The sequence below is a fragment of the Sminthopsis crassicaudata genome, chromosome 3 (genome assembly GCF_048593235.1).
Source record: "Sminthopsis crassicaudata isolate SCR6 chromosome 3, ASM4859323v1, whole genome shotgun sequence".
Taxonomy (NCBI): Eukaryota; Metazoa; Chordata; class Mammalia; order Dasyuromorphia; family Dasyuridae; genus Sminthopsis; species Sminthopsis crassicaudata.
Genome location: NC_133619.1, coordinates 563,807,195 through 563,828,351, shown reverse-complemented (window position 1 = coordinate 563,828,351; position 21,157 = coordinate 563,807,195). Strand labels below are relative to the sequence as shown.

At 37.4% G+C, this 21,157-nt stretch overlaps 1 long non-coding RNA gene across 1 annotated transcript; it reads left to right on the top strand.

Annotated features, from left to right (window-relative positions):
- The first annotated feature begins 5,689 nt into the window (after positions 1 to 5,689).
- LOC141559816 (uncharacterized) lies at positions 5,690 to 21,151 on the top strand. The gene is made up of 4 exons (XR_012487570.1): positions 5,690 to 5,835; positions 11,873 to 12,163; positions 12,914 to 12,936; positions 20,316 to 21,151. It is a non-coding gene; the product is annotated as an uncharacterized LOC141559816 (long non-coding RNA).
- Positions 21,152 to 21,157: the final 6 nt, after the last annotated feature.

Below are 21,157 nucleotides of genomic sequence, written 5' to 3'. Positions count from 1 at the left end.
CTGCTTACAGGGCTGGTGTTGCCTCAATGTAATGAGTTCTGACAGACAAATCTTTAATTCTTACTTATTTTCCTCACTTGCTTTGAATTTCTAGATTTTTAGAATTTCTGGCTTCAGATGATTTTTTAAAATTATTTCTTCAATCTTTGTAAAGGAGGTCCTTGGTAAATCCAATATAGCATTACAAATTCGAATCAATTTTTGTAGTAGACATCTTGTTATACTGGTATGGCCTAATCATGATCTCTACATCTTTCTCAAGTTGAGTTGTTCTTTATTTATTTTCTTTCTTTTTCTTTTTTTCTTTCTTTCTGAGGCTGGGGTTAAGTGACTTACCCAGGGTCCCACAGCTAGGCAGTGTTAAGTGTCTGAGCCCAGATTTGAACTCAGGTCCTCCTGAATTCAGGGCAGGTGCTCTATCCACTGCGCCACCTAGCTGCCCCCGTTCTTTAATTTTTTTAAGGCTCACCTTAAAACTGAAACTACAAGTTTCAAGTTTTTCTTTACTTCAGGAGGTTGATTCCCATATTTGCATTTTTCTAGTTATTTGGAATGCAATTGTACTTTCAATTTTTACCTCTCATCTTTCGTTACTAAAATGCAGAAATTGTGTTGTGTTTTGAGCATTTATTTTGTAGCCTGTAACTTTGATGAAGATTTTGATTGATTGTCTGAATTTATATCTTTGTTGATAGCCTAGGTCTTACCAAGTAAGTCATCATATAATCAATAAAAAGGAAAACTTTTATATGCTCTTTACTTTCTTTATTCCTTGAATTCTTTTCATGAATTTTATTGCTATCAGTTGCATTTTCAGAAAGATTTTAAATAGGAAACGTTAGCATCCTTGCTTCAATCCCATATTTATCAGAAAAGCTTCTAGTGTATTCTCATTGAATATTATATTTCCTTTTGTTTTAAATGAATGTTTTTAATTATTATTATATTATTGCCCATTCAGCATTTGTTGGAGTACACAGGAGCCACCCGACAGGGGCTGCTGGAGATGAGATCCAAACTTGCAGAATGGATCTTTCTTGTGAGAGGATTATACAAGGATACTGAGAGGCAGTTGCTGTTCTCTGACTTCTCTAACTGACAGGCTGTTGCTTTGTCTGATCTCTCTCCTCTTCCATCTGCCTCCAATTCATCTCATTCCCAGTGGGCAACACCTGTGTCAACAAAGGCTGCCCTGCAACTCCTTCAGATGTTATGATGGACAGCTGTGGAGGCTCTTGGAGAAATAACCTGCCCCTTAACAATTCCCTGGTTTTTTGTTCTTATTCCCCCCCCCCCATCCCCAGCATAATCCAGGCACTCAGGAATGCAAGCAGCACTATCATTTCTGGATGGTTGTAGTAGGTGTTGATCTTGTGAAATATCATGGAGGCAAACTTTCAAACAGAGAAGAAGACTATAGTCAGAACAGGCATTTAAGTCTCTCATCAGTCTCCTGGCTCGGTCCTTTGCTGTGTTGGCCCATTTAAAATGTTCTTCTAAGATAAGTAAAATAGTGCTACAGGGTCCCTGTGACTCCTGAATCCAATATAACTTATTTACTGCCAATTTAGTAATAACAACCAGGGAAACACCTTGACTCAGGTCAATGTTGAGGAAAAAGTTTATATACCCATGAAATTAATTAAATAATGCATTAGATGTAACTCCTCTTCCCACACTCAAAAAAATTTAGTTGGGGAGCATCATTTGGAGTGGTTCCCTGAAGAAAAGCCCAGTGATGCCAATGGATGTCTTAGGGAGTTATGATAAATCAATGGTTGAAAAAGATTTTGGAATAAAAAATGTTGGAACCCTGGATATGTGAGGGAGCATTCTGGAATAAGAGACATACAACTGGACTTGAAGCAAGTTTGATTTTGATTTGAACCTACTAAGGATATATGTTGTAAACATGGGAAAAATCACTTAATGTTCCTGAGTTCAGTTCCTTGACTGCAAAATCAACAATACTACCTATATTACAAGATGTCCTTGTAGTCAAATAAAATACTTTATAAACCTTTAAATCCCCACATAATTGAGAATTACCATTGTTACTTGAAGTCTGTTGCAGTCTATTTATCATGATTCCTAGTGCATAATAAAATATCTAGCAGAAAGACTTAATAAATGCTCCTTGGTTAATATAAGAAAGGAGGATGACTACAAAAGTGCATTCAGAAATGAGAGGAAAATAAAATGCCTTAGCACTTGTTGCAACTTTACTATCTTTCAGTAATTGAAAACTCAATTAAGGGCATAGTTTAAGTTCGTTGGAGCAAGCATTAGTCACACAGTAATACCTGTGCCAGTTGATACTGGAAAAAAATTATTTGATCAGTTCCCTTCTGTTAGCAGTTAACCCCTCCCCCTTTCCGTCCCCCTCCTCGTTCTCCTCGCCCTGACCCTTCCGGCTGGTCCTCCCCCTCTCCTTTTTCCTCTCCCTCCCCATCCCCCCCTTTCTCTGCCTCTCCGAGTGTGTAATGGAGGAGAACAGAAAAAGGCTTTTGTAAGAGGGAGATAACTTGTCGATGGCGGCAGGGAGATAGAGGTCCTTGATTTCTCCACATTTTCCCTAAAAAAAAAAAGAACCCAAAGCCACTCCAACCCTCCCTCACGAAGACACACAGACTCCTGTTTAGCGTTCCACCATGTCCTACTGGTCTTTTCTATCCCTTCCCTCCTTCAAACTTGGTCCACTGTCAAACGCCCATCAACTTCCTGACAAATTATCTGCTATGGTTCATAGCCAACTCATGTCTCCAGCTCTGTTATGATACAAAAAAAAAAAAAAAAAAAAAAAAAAAAAAGAAGGATCCCCACTCCCACGCCCTAGATTTGTAGGCCACCGGGACCTGGGAGTCCCAGTTCAGCATCCCCTTACCACGCTCCAGGGAGCATCACACAGACCGAATCCCGGACATTCAAGTTCGGATCAGCACACAACGGGGCTGTAGAGTACCGAGGTGGGACTGCATCGGGCAGCATAGTCTCTTGAAGTTGGACTGGGGGGGGTGGGGGTTCGGTTGTCTCCCCCTCAAGCTGAAAGCAAATGAAATTCTCAATTATTTCTCTTCCACATCCTGAGTGGTTCCACTCCTAATCAGACGGTACCACTCACGGCTTAATTCCCCAGCGGGTAAGTTCCACAGGGATAGTACAAAGAACCGATCTGAAAGTCCATCTTCAGCTTCAAATGCACTACTGTCAACCCTGGCAGCGGCTGTGGTTCCCAGGAGACTTTCTAGGGGATGTGCCAGGGTACTTTGGGGTGGATGAATAGGGTATGCTTTAGCAAAGATGAGAAGAACGAAAGGTGATTGGAGGACTTAGTGGCTACCCCGAGCCAAGCTCCCTCAGTGGCTTTCCAGGGAGGAAGCCAGAGTGATCTGCGGCCGCTTCATGCGCTCATCTTCACCCCGCCTTCTGAACTGGGGGCTATCTTACCAGCAGCCCTGGAAGCACCTATCTTCTTCTGGGAAAACAAGCACAATTCCCACAGAATTTCAAGACTAGAAGAAAAGCAAAAACCTATAGCCCAGCAACCCCCAGCCTCCTCTCCAAGTCAGGACTGGCGATCCAGCAAGGTTTCTTGGGTTAGATAAGAGCCGGAAGTCTTCAGCCCTGTATGGTTCGAGAGGGGCCGCGCCAGCAGACACTATCCCAAATCTTGGTCTGGCCTTACACCTAACCAGGCTTGCTGTATGCCAGGGCTCCGCGTTCCAAAAGAGGGGCTCAGTTCAAAGTCAACCTCAAAGGACAATGCTTAGCACCAAAGGCTAAGCGGGACAGAAGAGGGGGCTGATGCTCCTAGAGACCAGCAAGGGTGGGGGCGCAATTCGAGTTCTGAAGGCTTTGCTGTAGGACAAGGAATCAAAAGTCGTGTCTCCTTCCTTCCCCAGTGTAAGTTTTCCTACTACTGAGTTCCTCACCCTGGCTCCACCCCCTACCATTTGAAGTGGGGCACACTGCAAAAGCACTGCACATGCCAGTGGAACATTACTGCCAGAGCAGGCCAGGACTACTGAACCCCGTATTCATCCTGGCACTCTTGGACTCACTCATTTGTGTGACTGGTATAAATAGACTGAAGAGCCCCTTAAACAACTCCTGCGTTTTTGCACAATCCTTCCAGCGCTCCCCCACTCATATCCCTTAACAAAACCTTGAATCTTTCTGTCTCAGATGCCACCCTCAATCAGTCAATGAACACGTTTCAGGCCTCATTATTTCCCAGTTCTAGACAGATGGCTCCTTCTGCCAGCAATTTTTGAGGCTTTCAAAGAAATCATGGATGTGGAAAGTGCTTCCCCTCTCAGTCCCAGGGTATTCCCAGATGCTGATAGCAGCCCTTACAGAACTCCCTAACATCAGGCTAGCTCAGAGAAGCTATAGAGATACTGGTTAGCAACAAATGGAAAAACAAGCAAAATGGTGGGTGGGTGGGGGGAAACATTTGCTTTTCTAGTCCTGTAGCCTTCATTAGAATCCTCCTCACTCAGTTCAATCCAATTTAGCTAACTGTCTTTTGGCCACCTATAACTTTTGCAGGCACTGTGCAAGATATTAGAAGATAAAGACAGGCAAACTAGGCCTAGCTCAGAAGAAGCTCCATTTGTGAAAGAAAGGTAGCATGAGGGAAAGGAAACGAACCTAGAAATTCCCAAGTAAGTTTTGCACACCTGTTGGGGCAATGAGGCACTGCTTTCCTTTTGAGATGTGCCAAGGAGCCTGTAGGCCACATCAGCTGGTAGGGCTGGCCAAGGAGGTAAAAAGGGGCTTAGCCTCTGAGGCAGGAGGTTGTGTCTTGCAGGAGTTAAAGGAACTAATGGGTTTCTTGAGATGTCAAGGGGCGTGTCCTCTTGCTAATTCTTCTCCTAGGATGCACCAGAAGCCTCTTCTAGGTCTCCACCTACACAGTTCTGAGTGGGCTGGGCAGAGGCAATGCCAGAAGAGAGGCAGCATAAATAGACAGCCTTGAGGAGAACTTGCTCTCTGGTGCTCCTGCACTCTTGCTTCCTTTGTGGGTTGGAGTCTGAAGGCAGGTGAGCTGGCCTTGGGGAGGGCATACAGATCAGGCTGTGCACTGGGACACACACCCAATAAGGCTTACTTGGTAATTTGTAATTATAAAAAATGAAATTTAATCAATATGCTTTATATGTTGAACTGTTTATAAAAAAGATATTCTATTACTTAAAACAAATGAACCAGTTTTTCTGTTACTCCCTTTTTAGAGATTGCCTCAACTCGCTTGTCCACGTTTATGTGGCAGTTGTGGAAAGGATGGATTGGGGAAGAAGGTGACAGTTAACTGAGAGACAGATGTGAAGATCACTGCAATAGAAAAGAGGTCATAAGGATCTCATTGTATATGCAAAAGAAAAATGTTCAAACTCTTCTTGGATAATGGAGATGGGGCTACCTCCTATGAAAGGAGAGCATCTTCTTCAGAAATATGCCTTGAAAGGAAGTGAAGTCTCTCCATCTAAGCTGCTGGGGAAAAACAAGTAGTTGGAGAGAGGATAATGGCTACAGCTGTGGAAATATTGCAGAATGAGATCACCTGTACCATCTGTTGGCGCTACTTCTCTGAGCCAGTCACCATCAGATGTGAGCACAGCTTTTGCAGATTGTCTCCTCAAGCTAGAGAGCTACACTTTTCTCTTATCCTGAATGCAGGCAAATGCCCTAGGTTAGAGGATTCCAATTAATCAACGGGTGCCTTGTACAGCTGACAACTGGACAAACGGCTCTGGTCCCAGCTTGGGAGAGAAGAAGCAGCAAAAGTAAAGCCAGTACTAGAAGGGAATGATCAAAGAGGTCCTGTAATTGGTGAGAGCACTAACTTTTAATAATAATTAGAAGATTGATGCCACAGGGTAAAATGGAAGAGGTTGATCATATTTGTGGTAGAGGGATTGAGTGATATGGAAATAAGGAATTAGGGATGGATGGGGAAGGGATGTTGGACCATTACAATGTGATCAAAACAACTTGTATGTGAAGGGTATGACTAGAAGTATGTTAATTGTTGTATGGAAGGCAGAAATTATCTTCCTATGGGAGGCAGGAGACCAAGTGGAAGACACATGAAAGACAAGACACAAGGTTACATGGAAGTATCCAACTCACTTCTCTTCCTTCTAAAGACTAGAGATTGGCAATTGACTTTGACCCAGGAGGTGGAGTTCATAAGGGTAAAGAACTAATATTTCTTGGATTGCCAATAAAAAGACTTTTTTGCCTCTTTCTCTAATCCTGTATATAGAATGAAGTAGGGATGGAGAAATGAGGTTTTCCTTTGTTTTGTCTTAGATGATAGCTTATAACATCATCCTTTTTGTGTGTTTTTTTTTCTTCTGGTAATTTCTTGTTTTGTATTTATGGGAGAAATGTCCATCATTTGGCAAATAGCTGAACATGTTGTAGTGTGTGATTGTCATGGAATGCTGCTATGTTATAAGAAATAAGGTCAATGGTTTTAGCAAAATGTAGAAAGATTTCCACAAAAATAAGGAGGCATGAAATGAGAACGAAAAGGACACTTTAGACAGTAACAAAAAAAAGTTGTTTAAGAAGAACTCTTAGTGACTAAGCCATTTTGACTATTACAAATTCCAAAATTAACTACAAAGGACATATTAAGGAAAATGTATCTTCAACCAGATGAAGAACTGACAAATAGTATTGTAAGAATGGTATGTGTATATACATGTGTATATATACACACACATTTCATGAACATGTGTGTGTCTAATGTTAGCCATTTCTAGAATGGGGCAAGGAGAGAAGGAAGAAAAAATTAAAAGTTTCAACATAATATATTTAAAAGGAATTTGATGTATATAAGCTTTTCAGTTTCACATAAAATTGTTTTTTCTATTGTATTATGTTACAGAAATCCTTTCCTCTTCCCCCTGAAATTCAGCATAAAATAAAATTTAAAAATTTTAGCAGCAGTGTGCCAAGTTAGAAGATTACTAAACTAGAACCACATTCTAAGTGAGTGGGTTTGAAATTTACATTGAATATCCAAATCCCTGAAGATTCCTAAGGCAAAAGTTGGGATGTCTCCTTAGTTAACTTAATCAATCATCAAAAGCCCCAAATACAGAATCAAAGGGGGCTGGTGTCCTATATAGTTTATCATCACTGTTGCATTAAGACATTGTAATTGAAATATATCCCTTTTAATTTCTTGCGAAGTGACCCATATCTGAGATTCAGAAAAGGAAATAAGATTCCTTAATAAGAAACCTTTTTTAAAAAAATCAAAATATTCACTCGGGATACTTCCTCTGAATTTGGCCCCTTCCAACACAAGATGAAAATTCAGCTGATCTAGCATAAGATGTGAATTCAAGTCATTATTAGAATCCCCAGGACCACTTCTCTGCCATAAGCTTTGTTCTGATACTTCTGACACTCACATTCTGGTGACTACATTAGCAGTGAATACCATGGAGTTCATACTGCTGGGAAAATGACTGCCACAGCTGAGTTTGTTCTTGGTTTTGAACTTTTTAGCATATTACAAACACAGAATGACAGAGTGGGAAGGTCCTCCCTATAGATATTAATTAGTGCAAACTGTACCTAACTGGGAATGACCCCTGTTGCAGAATCAATACATCTTAACATTTCTTGACCTTTTGAAAGAATTATTAGAATTCAGTGAACCACATTGAGTTTATTCTGTAAACTCAGTTCTGGATGTGGCTAAGTTCCTTTTCTATTTAATAGGGGACCTAATTCCATTTCTTTCTACTAAGAAAGGTTGGTTCAGTTTTGGGGATTGTGAGAAAGCTTCATTGCATTGTTTGAACCTAGTCCCCAGTGGTTAGGAAGTTGGACCACCTCTACCAAATCAAGGCATTATCACGTTTTCCTCTCTCCCTCCCAACTTCTGAAGTCCCTCATCTATATCCTGTTTTATATCTTCTTACTTGTTTTCTTTTAGTTCAGAAAGCAGTGGCTCCCTTGTAATGGGGCCAAGTGCCCAGCTGAGGAGGACTGTTTCTGATTTGTTCCGCAATTAACATGTTTTAAGGGGTAAATCTATACTGCAATCTTTGTTTCTTGGATTATTTCAGATTGTATCCATCACATTCTTTTAAAAAGAACCAAAATAATTGAAGTTAGGAGAATATGCTGAATGAGTCCACTACTGATTGGAGGTATTTAATTTCAACTATGTCCTCAGCTGGGGATGATAATCATTCTGCCATTTCTAGTTAATTATCTATCATTTATAAAGGAGCAATGTCAAATCTATATTTTCTACTCCTGCCTTACTAAGAACAAAATGCAGAACTAAAATAATTTACAAAGAAGTTTAGTAAATCATCCAGCAGAAGGGAGAGTCAAAACGTTGGTAATCCATTGCTGCTGAATACCTGTAATTTACCCATGATATAGGATTCAAACAAAGGAAGAAACAAACAGAAGTTGCTTGGCCAGCTTGGAAGCATTTCTAGATAAGAAATATGAATGGTTTGAGATGTATAATCAGGAAAAATCCTAATGTTTCCTGCATCAATCTTCATATCTGGTTGGCCATGTGGAAAGGCAATCCAGTTCTGATTTAAACATTAAGTAAATCTCATCTTAGAGCAAGCAACGAGTTTTCTAGGCTACGTAGTAGCAGGTTCAACCTGAGCTCTGAAGTTTTCTCAAACTTCCCCCAGAACCCCTTATTTGATTTACTCCCAAAGAACTTTATCTTATGTTTTCAAAAGTTCGAGAACAGTGGCTGAAAGGTGCTGCTTTTCTGCTTTTCCTCACGTCACACCTTCTGAAATTACCCATCACTTTCTCAGTGTACAACATTATTTCACCATTTGCTCAAGTTGGTAGTTGTTACTACAGAGAAGGGCAGGGTTCCCTACCATACAGTGTCAAGTAGAGCACATGAGCAGAAGATGGCCAATATGGAATATGAAACATAACTGGGACCAATTTAAAGTCCTAGAAAAGAAGGGAAAATATTATACTAATTTTAGTATGACTAGAATGAATGGGATGGGGCCAAGAGAAAATGATCCATCCTTCCGTTCTTTTTTGGACAGAAATTGGATGAATAGCATGAAATAATGAATGTGGTGTTTATGGCATTCAAGTTTATACAGCTACTATTTTCCTCTTTTTTCTCTTTTTTTCTGCTAAGAATGGCTTGCCAAATAAAGGAAAATTCTGAAATATTCTGAACTGAAGAAAAAAGATAAAGGCTACTCATAAATATGAATCTTTCAAAAACAATCCTAGTGCAAAAGTTTTTGAAAGACTCAAGGAAAAGTTTTATTGTTTTTATTTTACTTACTCTTCATATTCTTTTTTTTTTTTAACTGTATATGATTGTTTTAATCATCATTGTTAGTTCTATTGGAGACCATCCATTTTGGAGCTAAGAAATTTTCCCAAGCAGAGCCTAAGATATCATTTCTATCTTTGTGACTTTAAATTCAAAAGATCAAGAAAGCAGTTTAACTCTTTCCCCTGTGTCAGTGGGTTAAGTGCATTGACTGTGAGCAGTCCCTAAGTGTGAACAAGCCTTGGAGTCAAGGTAAGGCCAGGAGAATTCACATCTTGAAGAAGGGAGGGCATTCAGTATGTTTAAGGGTATATGAAAGGCCTAAGAGGAGACAGATTCAAAATTCCCTTGTGCTGAAAGCACAGGGGAAAGGCAGAGCAGTAGAGCTCAATGAGAGATCCAAGAAGAAAAACGAATGCAAGTTTTCCCATGAAAATTTCATCTTCATATTTATGGGTAGCCTTTATTTTTTATTTTCTTTTTCATATCTTTGCAAATGTGTAGAGTATTATGGGTATGAATAATTATAAATAATAGCAGATGTATTGGGTGTGTTCTTTGGTTTTGGAGAACTGTTGTTTTGGGGATGTTAAATTGTTCTGAGGGAAAAATTGATGAGGAGAGGATGAGCTTTTCGTATGAGATTTGGAAGAGAAAAAGGACAATAAAATTTAAGAGAAAGTGAGACAATGAAAAAAGAAGAAAGTTCTTCAAAAGATATAACTGAATAGCTGAAAAGATAAACACAACTGGGCTGGGAAAGACAACAACTGATCAAAATATACTAATATAATTATTGTTAAACATCAAATCACAATAAATTGATTGAATATAATTAATTTGAATAGGCTATCAAAATTATCATATTGATATAAAGCCAACCTTGTAAACAGGAGAGCTGACTTGAATCCTATTTCAACTTTTAACTAGCTGTCTGATATTGGATAAGCCTGTTAAATTTGCATCTTGACATTTTCTATGAAACATTCAGATAATAGCATATGGTACTTCAGAGTTTTTTGGTGAACCAAAGAGGATAATGTATGAAAAGCATCTTAACTCTTTCTCAAAGCTAGATATTATTACAAGGTATCCCATCTTTGCTCACTTTTCCAACTGGTGTCGTTTGTTTGTTGAAGACTGTGAGCAAGTTTAGGGGGCAAAATAATTATTACTAAATTTACTGTGGTGTTTCATGAACTGTGTTTGAAACTTCAGAATTGGAGGTGTAAACAGACTTACTGTACCTAATTTTCTCTCTTCAGGGTCATGGCTGATGAATTTGAAAAGTCAGAGATGCATCTCTATGTTATTTATTTGGGTGAAGAAACTAAGCCAATTGCCCCTACATTCAGACATATTATTTGCCTATCTTGCCTCGGCAAGGAAGCCATTCCATCTTGCTGTATGGAATGCCAGGGAAACAATCACTGCTTTATAGTCATAGAGGAGATGGGTAGAGATATCACAATGGTTACCCAACATTTAATGAGAAATGACATCAAAGGATAAGGATTTCTCCAGAATTTAACTGGTTTGAGTCTAGGAAAACAAAGGAATATGAAGTCATGTTTCCTTCATTGTGAGTTGGAGAGGTGTGTGAGGGTCTGGAAGTTTCACACTGTTGAAAACTTTATTATGTCAGTGTAATGGGATTGTAGCCATCAGGGTGTAACATGAACAAAAGTACAGAAGGAGATATTCTGGTTGAATGCCTGAACATTGGAGAGGATTCTATAAAGATACACTGGTTCTAATTTATAAAGGAGCTTAAATTTCTGGGGAAGAAGTATCCATTATATTTAACAGGAAATAAGGAACCACAAAAAGGTGGCAAGGAAAAGAGTTTCTGTAGAAGGCATAAAAACAAATTACTTCTTAAGGTGAATTATAAAGAAATCTAGGTCAAGTTTAAAAGCACAGAAATGAGAGAAATTTTTTTAAAAAGTACTGCATTTGGGAATATTAAAAATCTATTTAAGAAGTCAGAACCCAAATTTGGAATAGTAAAGGAGGAACATTTCTCCTATAAAGTGCTATGGTAGATGATTTTTCCCCCCCCTGAGGCTGAGGTTAAGTGACTTGCCCAGGGTCACACAGCTAGGAAGTTTTAAGGGTCTTGAGATCAAATTTGAACTCGGGTCCTACTGAATTCAAGGCTGGTGCTCTATCTACTGTGCCACCTAGCAGCCCCGATGGTAAATGATTTAATGATTGGGATGAAAGAGTTCTTTTGGGAGAAGAAAGGAAAAGTAAAGAGTGACAGATTGGAGAAAGTTTCTTAAATGTCTTAAAATTTCTAAAAACAAAAAAACAAAAAAACCCCTGGAAAATAACTTAGATGTCATCCATATGTAGAGAAGCTCTGATTTTAAAGGATAAAATTGAAGTCAAGAAGCTAAGTAATTTCTTCCAGCTCACACAGCAGGTTGGAGGATTCCCTATACTCTTGACTCCTATTTAGCCAAAATGTCTTTGCATTAAACCACACTGAGCAGGCAAGAAAGGAGAGATTTGATTATTGCTTTTGCTATATCACCTAATATCTTTCTCTTCTAGACCGTACAAATAAAAGAATATTTCAAAAGCAACTTAAGCAAAGTGGTTATATCTGACAAAGGAAGAGAAAGTAAAAGAGCAAAATATTGTGGAGAAGAAAAACAAGAAGTTCTATGAGCTTTATCAAACACTGAAGGAAATAGAGGCTATACAAGAACTACAAATCATGGAGGATAAGAAAGAATGGGAGACCACAATATCTAATGACATCAGATTTCTAATTGACATAATCACTGAGCTGGAAGAAAAGATGCAGAAGTCAGATGTAGAAACGCTACAGATGACACTCTGGTAAAGTCATCAGTGTTATTTATGGGGATAAAAGGCCTTCACATCTTCTTTCACTGCTCTTCCAAGATTACAAATCATTTCTTATGAGATCTTGCCTTGTTTCCTGCTTGTATATGTCTTGTGCTTTTTGTGGGTGGCTGGGAGAAAAAAGAGGGGTCACTTCTGATTGGTATCTGACTACACACAGTTTGACTTGAGATTAGCCTGAAGGCTTAAGGTGCTGCTGTTGGAGCCAAGTGATTCAAAGGTCTGAGGACTAGGAATCCTATTTTTATACCTTGGATCTATCATATGTATATACATGTAAGCAGCGGTTAGGACAGGCTCTGGAAAATTCATGGTTTCCACAGTATTGTAATGATAGCTCAAGATAATTCCTATTCATTCCTAACAGTGCTTTTATTACTATCAATATTTTTCACTGTTTTTCTTCATGTCATAGAAAATGCTTGGATAGCCCTTTTTTACACATTGAAATACAGATTGTCCCCTTAAGTTCTCTTTCTAGACCACATTTCCGCTAACACATTACAAGAACTGCCAAATGCCTCCTGGCATAGGAAGAAAATTTGTATCCAGAATCCAGCTTTTACAAGATGAGGTTAAGTGAAATAAATAAAAAAAATAAGAGGAGAAAAAAAAAAAAAAGCAGAGAAAGTCTCTTCAAAGATTATCAGCTTCTTTAGAAGTGGAAAGGTTTTAGGAGAAACTTCATGGACTATATTGATCTTACTCTTTATTTTTTTCTAGGATGTGGCATTAACACTGGAAAGGTAAGTTTCTTTCTGTATATTAAATAATTACAGAACTTAATTTGGGGATTGGGGAACAATTAATAAGGCTGTGTGTTTTCTCAAAAAAGGCAGAAGAAATAAAGCATGTAGTATAATGAAAAGCATATTCTATGCAACATTTTTTTTTTTTTTTTTGAGATTGGTTTGGCCAAATTTGGAACCTTTCCTACTGAATCTGCATGCTTTTTATGTAAATTCTGTGGTGGAGTTTTTAAAGGTCTTTCAAAGTATCATCATTTTAGGCAAGAATCTTTGGGCTTTCCTCACAAAGTTCCTAGGAAGCAAATAACCTGTTAGAAGTGTAATCTTCAATATCTCCATTTTCAAATTTGATGACTTTATATTTTGAACATGGAAATTACTCCTAGTAGGAGTCATGTGACAAAAGATAGAAAAAGCTGACCCAGAGTAGTGTTGGGAGAAAAAGCAAGGAAAAAAGCAAATCAAGAGAAAAATGAATTCCATGAGATCCACAGAGACCTCTGTCAGTTTGTGCTTCCTGACAATATTTGATAAGATTGGTCTCTATTGGGACAGTCATGCAACTTCATTGGGATGAAGCCTTGCCTGGAGATGGGCAAGCAGGGTTTGTAGAAGCACAGAGGACATCTGAAGTCAACTGGAGGTATTAGGATACCTTAACATCCTAAGGTGACATATTATATATTCTTATAGACTCTTTTACTCATGGTTGAAGGGTAGAAAACAACAGGAAATAGGACTTGGAGGAAAAAATTCTTAGTGATCTGGACAGAGGAGAATTTTGTTAAAAAGTCACTATGACTACGAGCCTCTTCTTCTTCTTCTTCTTCTTTTTCTCTCAGTGGTTTTATAAAAAAGATCGAAGCTTTACTTAAAATTATGTATTGAAAAAGGAGGCCATAGCAGGTTAGGATTAGGAAGCATATGGTTACATTATTTTTCCAATACCTTCACCAATTTATTTCTACTCCTCCTAAGTATTGGAATGTGGATATGATTATACACATGTTCAATGGCCAACTTTATTATTTGTTAATAAAAATATTTTGTTTTTAATTTTTTTTTAATTTAAACTATTTTTATTGACAGAATTTAAACATGAGTAATTTTTTACAACATTATCCCTTGCGCTCACTTCTGTTCTGACTTTTCCCTTCCCTCCTTCCACCCCCTCCCCTAGATGGCAGGAAGTTTTATAGATGTTAAATATGTTATAGTATATCCCAGATACAACATATGTGTGCAGAACCATACAATTCTTTTGTTGTTTAAGATTTGGATTCAGAAGGTAAAAATAACCTAGGAAGAAGGACAAAAATGCAAGTAGTCCACATTCATTTCCCAGTGTTCCTTCTCTGGGTGTAGCTGATTCTTTCTATTATTGATCAATTGAAACTGAATTAGTTCTTTTCTTTGTTGAAGATATCCACTTCCATCAGAATACATTCTCATACAGTATTTTTGTTGAAATATATCACGATCTCCTGGTTCTGCTCATTTTACTCAGCATCAGTTCATGTAATTCTCTCCAAGCCTCTCTGTATTCATCCTGCTGGTCATTTCTTACAGAACAATAATATTCCATAACATTCATATACCAGAATTTACCCAACCATTCTCCTATTGATGGGCATCCATTGATTTTCCAGTTTCTAGCCACTACAAAAAGGGCTGCCACAAACATTTTGGCACATACAGGTCCCTTTCCCTTCTTTAGTATTTCCTTGGGATATAAGCCCAGTAGTAGCACTGCTGGATCAAAGGGTATGCAGAGTTTGATAACTTTTTGGGCATAATTCCAGATTGCTCTCCAGAATGGCCGGATTTTTTCACAGCTCCACCAACAATGCATCAGTGTCCCAGTTTTCCCACATCCCCTCCAACATTCATCATTATTTGTTCCTGTACTTTTAGCCAATCTGACGGGTGTGTAGTGGTATCTCAGAGCTGTCTTAATTTGTATTTCTCTGATCAATAGTGATTTGGAACACTCTTTCATGAGTGGAAATAGTTTCAATTTCATCATCTGAAAATTGTCTGTTCATATCCTTTGACCATTTATCAATTGGAGAATGGCTTGGTTTCTTATAAATTAGTCAATTCTCTGTATATTTTCGAGATGAGGCCTTTATCAGAACTTTTAACTGTAAAAATGTTTTCCCAATTTGTTACTTCCCTTATTTTGTTTGCATTAGTTTTGTTTGTATAAAAGCTTCTTAATTTGATGTAATCAGAATTTCCTTTTTTGTGATCAATAATGATCTCTAGTTCTCCTTTGGTCACACATTCCTTCCTCCTCTACAAGTCTGAGAGGTAAACTATCCTATGTTCCTCTAATTTATTTATGATCTCGTTCTTTATGCTTAAATCATGGACCCATTTTGATCTTATCTTGGTATGTGGTATTAAGTGTGAGTCCATGACTAATTTCTGCCATTCCGATTTCCAGTTTTCCCAGCAGTTTTTGTCAAATAATGAATTCTTATCCCAAAAATTGGGAATTTTGGGTTTGTCAAACACTAGATTGCTATAGTTATTCACTGTCTTGTCCTTTTAACCTAACCTATTCCACTAATCAATTAATCTATTTTTTAGCCAATACCAAATGGTTTTGGCAACTGCTGCTTTATAATATAGTTTTAGATCAGGTAGAGCCAGGCCACCTTCATTTGATTTTTTTTTTTTTTAATTAATTCCCTTGAAATTCTCCACCTTTTGTTCTTCCATATGAATTTTGTTATTTTTTCTAGGTCATTAAAATCGTTTCTTGGGAGTCTGATTGGTATAGCACTAAATAAATAGATTAGTTTAGGGAGTATTGTCATCTTTATTATATTCGCTTGACCTATCCAAGAGCACTTAATATTTTTCCAATTATTTAAATATGATTTTATTTTTGTGGCAAGTGTTTTGTAATTTTGCTCATAATTCCTGACTTTCCTTTGGTAGATATATTCCCAAATATTTTATACTATTGACTGTCATTTTGAATGGAATTTCTGTTTGTATCTCTTGCTGTTGGATTGTGTTGGTAATGTATAAAAATGCTAAGGATTTATGTGGATTTATTTTGTGTCCTGCAACTTTGCTAAAGTTATGAATTATTTCTAATAGCTTTTTAGCAGAATCTTTGGGATTCTCTAGGTATACCATCATATCATCTGTAAAGAGTTGATAGTTTGATTTCCTTATTACCTACTCTAATTCCTTTAATCTCTTTCTTGGCTCTCATTGCCAAGGCTAGTGCTTCTAGTACAATATTGAATAGTAATGGTGTTGGGCAACCTTGTTTCACTCCTGATCTTACTGGGAAAGGTTCGAATTTATCGCCATTACATATGATGTTTACTGATGATTTTAAATATATGCTCCTTATTATTTTAAGGAATAGTCCATTTATTTCTATACTCTCAAGTGTTTTTAGTAGGAATGGATGTTGGATTTTATCAAATGCTTTTCCTGCATCTATTGAGATGATCATATGGTTTTTATTAATTTGGTTATTGATGTAGTCAATTACGCTAATAGTTTTCATAATATTAAACCAGCTCTGCATTCCTGGTAGAAATCCTACTTGGTTCCTGGGGATGATTTTCTGTAGTCTTTTTGCTAATATTTTATTTAAGATTTTAGCATCAATATTCAGTAGGGAGATTGGTCTATAATTTTCTTTCTCTGTTTTCAACCTACCTGGTTTAGGTATCAGTACCATGTCTGTGTCATAAAAGGAATTTGGTAGGACTCTTTCAATCCTTATTTTTTCAAATAGTTTATATAATATTGGAGTTAATTGTTCTTTAAATGTTTGGTAGAATTCACATGTAAATCCATGTGGTCCTGGGGATTTTTTCTTAGGGAATTGGTTAATAGCTTTTTCTATTTCTTTTTCTGAAATGGGAGTATTTAGGCTATTTACTTCTTCCTCTGTTAATCTGGGCAAGCTATATTTTTGAATGTATTCTTCCATTTCACTTAAGTTATCGAATTTATTGGCATAAAGTTGGGCAAAATAACTCCTAATTATTGTTCTAATTTCCTCTTCATTAGTGGCGAGTTCTCCCTTTTCATTTTTAAGACTAACAATTCGATTTTCCTCTTTCCTTTTTTAAAAATCAGATTTACTAAGGGTTTGTTTATTTTGTTTTTTTTTTCATAGAATCAACTCTTAGTTTTATTTATTAATTCAATAGTTTTTTATTTTTAATTTTATTAATCTCTCCTCTTATTTTTAGAATTTCAAGTTTTGTGTTTGTCTGGGGGTTTTTAATTTGTTCTTTTTCTAGCAATTTTAGTTGTAAGCCCAATTCGTTGACCCTCTCTTTCTCTATTTTATGCAAGAAGGCCTCTAGAGATATAAAATTTTCCCTTATTACTGCTTTGGCTGTATCCCACACATTTTGGTATATTTTCTTGGGTGAAGTTATTAATTATGTCTTTAGTATGAGATTATTTAGTTTCCAATTATTTTTGGTCTATTTTCCCCTGGCTTTTTATTGAATGTAATTTTCATTGCCTTGTGGTCTGAAAAGAATTCATTTACTATTTCTGCCTTACTGCATTTGATTTTGAGGTTTTTATTTCCTAATATATGGACAATTTTTTTTTAAGGTTCCATGAACTGCTGAGAAGAAAGTGTACTGCTTTCTATCTCCATTTAGTTTTGTCCAAAGATCTATCATGTCTAAAGTTTCTAGTATTCGATTGACCTCTTTGACTTTTCTTAATTATTTTGTGGTTTGATTTATCTAATTCTGTGAGTGCAAGGTTGAGATCTCCCGCTATTATAGTTTTCTGTTTATTTCTTCTTGCAGCTCACTTAATTTCTCTTTTAAGAATTTAGATGCTGTACCACTTGGTGAGTATAGATTTAATATAAATACTGCTTCATTATCTATGCTATCCTTTAGCAAGATATAATGCCCTTCCTTATCTCTTTTAATTAGTTCAACTTTTCCTTTTGCTTGATCTGAGATGAGGATGGCTACCCCTGCTTTTTTGACTTCACCTGAAGCATAGTACATTCTGCTCTAACCTTTTACCTTTATTCTGTATGTATCACCCTGTTTCAGGTGTATTTCCTGTAAACATATTGTAGGATTCTGGCTTTTAATTCAGTCTGCTAACTGCTTCTTCTTTATGGGGGAGTTTACCCCACTCACATTTATGGTTAAAATGACTAATTCTATATTGCTTGCCATCCAGTTAACCCCTGCTTATGCTTTTGTCCTTCTCTTCCACCTTACCCTCCTCCCCAGTATTAAACTTGTAAGCACCACTTGCTTTTCAGAGCCCTCCCTTTTTAGTATCCCTCCCCCATCTTAAAGTTCCTTCCCCTATTTTACCCCTTTTTCTCACAATTTCTGTATTCCCTTCCCCTAAGATTACTCCCTCCCTTTTTACTTTTTTCCTCCCACTTTTCAATGAAGTGGAAGGAGTTTCACTGTAAATTGAATATGTCTATTGATACATACTATGTTCATCCCCCTCCTTTCTTTCTCTCAGATATAATAGGTTACCTTTGCCTCTTCATGAGATGTAGTACCACCACTTTACCTTTTTTTTAATGATAAAATTTCCTTTCCACCTCTAGTTTCTAGAACAAATTATAGATGTGTTCTTTATATATCTTTATGGCAGAAATATAGTTCTCAAGATTTCTTTTTACATTTTTCAAAATCTCTTGAGTTCTATTTTTGTAGATCAAACTTTTTTGTGTAGATCTGTTTTTTTTTTTTTGTTTTTTTTTTTTTTTGTTTTGTTTTGTTTTTCATCAAGAATGCATGGAATTCATTTATTTCCTTAAATGTCCATCTTCTTCCCTGGAAAAAGATGTTCATTTTTGCTGGGTAAGTTATTCTTGGCTGTATACCAAGTTCTTTAATCTTTTGGAATATCATATTCCAAACCCTTTGCTCCTTTAATGTGAACGCTTCTAGATCCTGGGTTATCCTTATTGTGGCTCCTCCATATCTGAATTGATTTTTTCTAGCAGCTTCCAATATTTTTTCCTTTGTCTGATGATTCTTGAACTTGGCCACTATATTTCTTGGCATTTTGATTTTAGGGTCCCTTTCAGTAGGTGATCAATGAATTTTTTCAATGTCTATTTTATCTTCTGTTTCTAAAACGTCTGAACAGTTCTCTTTGATAATTTCCTGGAAAAGTGTCCAGGCTCTTTTTTTTCCCTCATATTTTTCAGGGAATCCAATTATTCTCAAATTGTCTCTCCTGGATCTATTTTCCAGGTCTGTTGTCTTCCCAATAAGGTACTTGATATTCTTTTCCATTGTTTCATTTTTCTGGTTTTGCTTCACTACTTCTTGATTTCTCCTTGAGTCATTCAATTCTACTTGTTCTATTCTAATTTGCAGTGATGTATTTTCTTCACTTACTTTTTTTATATCTTTTTGTAATTGTCCAATTGAGTTTTTAAGTGAGTTTTTTTCTTCTATGGAATTTTTTTCCATTTCATTAATTTTCTTTTTTAGAGAGTTATTTCCTTTTTTCCAACTCGCTAATCCTGTTTTCCTTAAAGTTGTTTACCTTTTCCAATTCACTAATTTTTTTTTCAATGATTTGATTTCTTTATCCTCTTGGTTGTTGAATGCTCGGGATGATTTCTCCAGACTCTGTTGCCAAGCTTCCCTTTCCTTTTCCCATTTCTCTTCTAGATCTCTTGAGAGCCTTTTTGATTTCCTCTATGAGAGTTGTGTATTGAGGAGCAGATCATATCCCCCTTAGGGGATTCCTCTGGAGACAGTCTATTTTTAGTTTCCTCAGGGTTTGAAGTCTGCTCTCTATCCATATAGAAGCTGTCAGTGGTTAGAGCCCTTTTAAACTTTTTGTTCATTTTGTCAGAGCAGAATCAAAGAAAACAAATTAATAAGGAAAACAACTGATCTGCTTTTTTGGGGGGGGGAATGGGGCTGGATGGTATTACTAGGCATCCTCTACAGACTGTGGGAGACAGCAGCAAGGCACTAACAGGAGAGTGATGGCTGCACTGAGTCTGTGCTCTGAGTCTCTAAGAATGCACTGAGTCATTCCAGGTGGGGGTGGGGGTTGCCTTCTCAAGAGATGCTAGCTTTCTGGGGTTTTCTTTATCTCTGGTGTTTACACCTTCTCTGCTGATCCTGGCTTGCTGCCAAGATGGAATATCCACACTGGGATAAAGGTCATTCCACAGAAATAGCAGAGAATGCACCGCTCCCCCCTCCAGTCTGAGCAGTATGAGCTGCCTGCCTAGCTCTAGCTGCTTGCCCTTAGCCTGTGCCCAGTCTGTTCATCTCCTCCCCTGAGCAAAAACAGACATTTTCTGGTGAATTTCAAGGATATCTTCTGTTGGTAATTATTTATGTTTTTTTTTTCCTGTCAAGCATTAATTCTGAGGCTTGTCATGCAATAAATTCTGAGAGAAAATATGGAGCTCAAGCAGCTGTGTGCCTCCTCTCCACCATCTTCCATTTTCTCATACTTAAAACTGTGAAGTTGGGGTTACCTCCTGGAGGCCTCAGAATCACCCAGAGTCAGGATAAGCAAAAGACCTTGGTCTTCAGAAGGAGAAGTGAAGGGGATCGACAAAACTGCCACAAGCTCTCCACCTACCAAACTCCCTTCTCCACATCATCCTTCAAAGTGACTATGGCTTGTCTCACACCATCCCCTAATCCCTGCTATGATTATCTGTATACACCAAAAGATCGAGCTAGTACAGAATAGTGAGAAGGGCCATTTTTCCAAGCATATGCTAGTAGAGTATTGTCCCATAGGTAATTACCCTTAGGTGCTAGGTGATCTGATTCCAGTGCACCTATTCAGAATTTCAGCCCTTTACATAAAACCACAAAGATTTAAATACTATCTTCACTTCTACCTTTGAAGTTTTCTTATCCAATAAATAGCTGCTCTTGAAATGGCTATGGTGTCCTATTAGACATAAAGGAAATTCCTGAAAAAGAGAGCTCTTGTTCTCAGCTCATACATTGTTGTTTCCCAAAAATTTCTCCTCCAAAAATTTTGATGGCTACCCATGGAATGAATGTTATAGGATTCAGGTAAGGTCTTCTCACTAAGGATATTGAAATCCTATTTTTTGGACTGATACAGATTATCCCAGCAAATGAGAACCCTTCAGGACCTCATGCTAGATCTCCAGGAAGCAGAGGGCCAACCCAATGTGGATCTGCTCCGGGATGTCAAGCAGTTGCTGGAAAGGAGC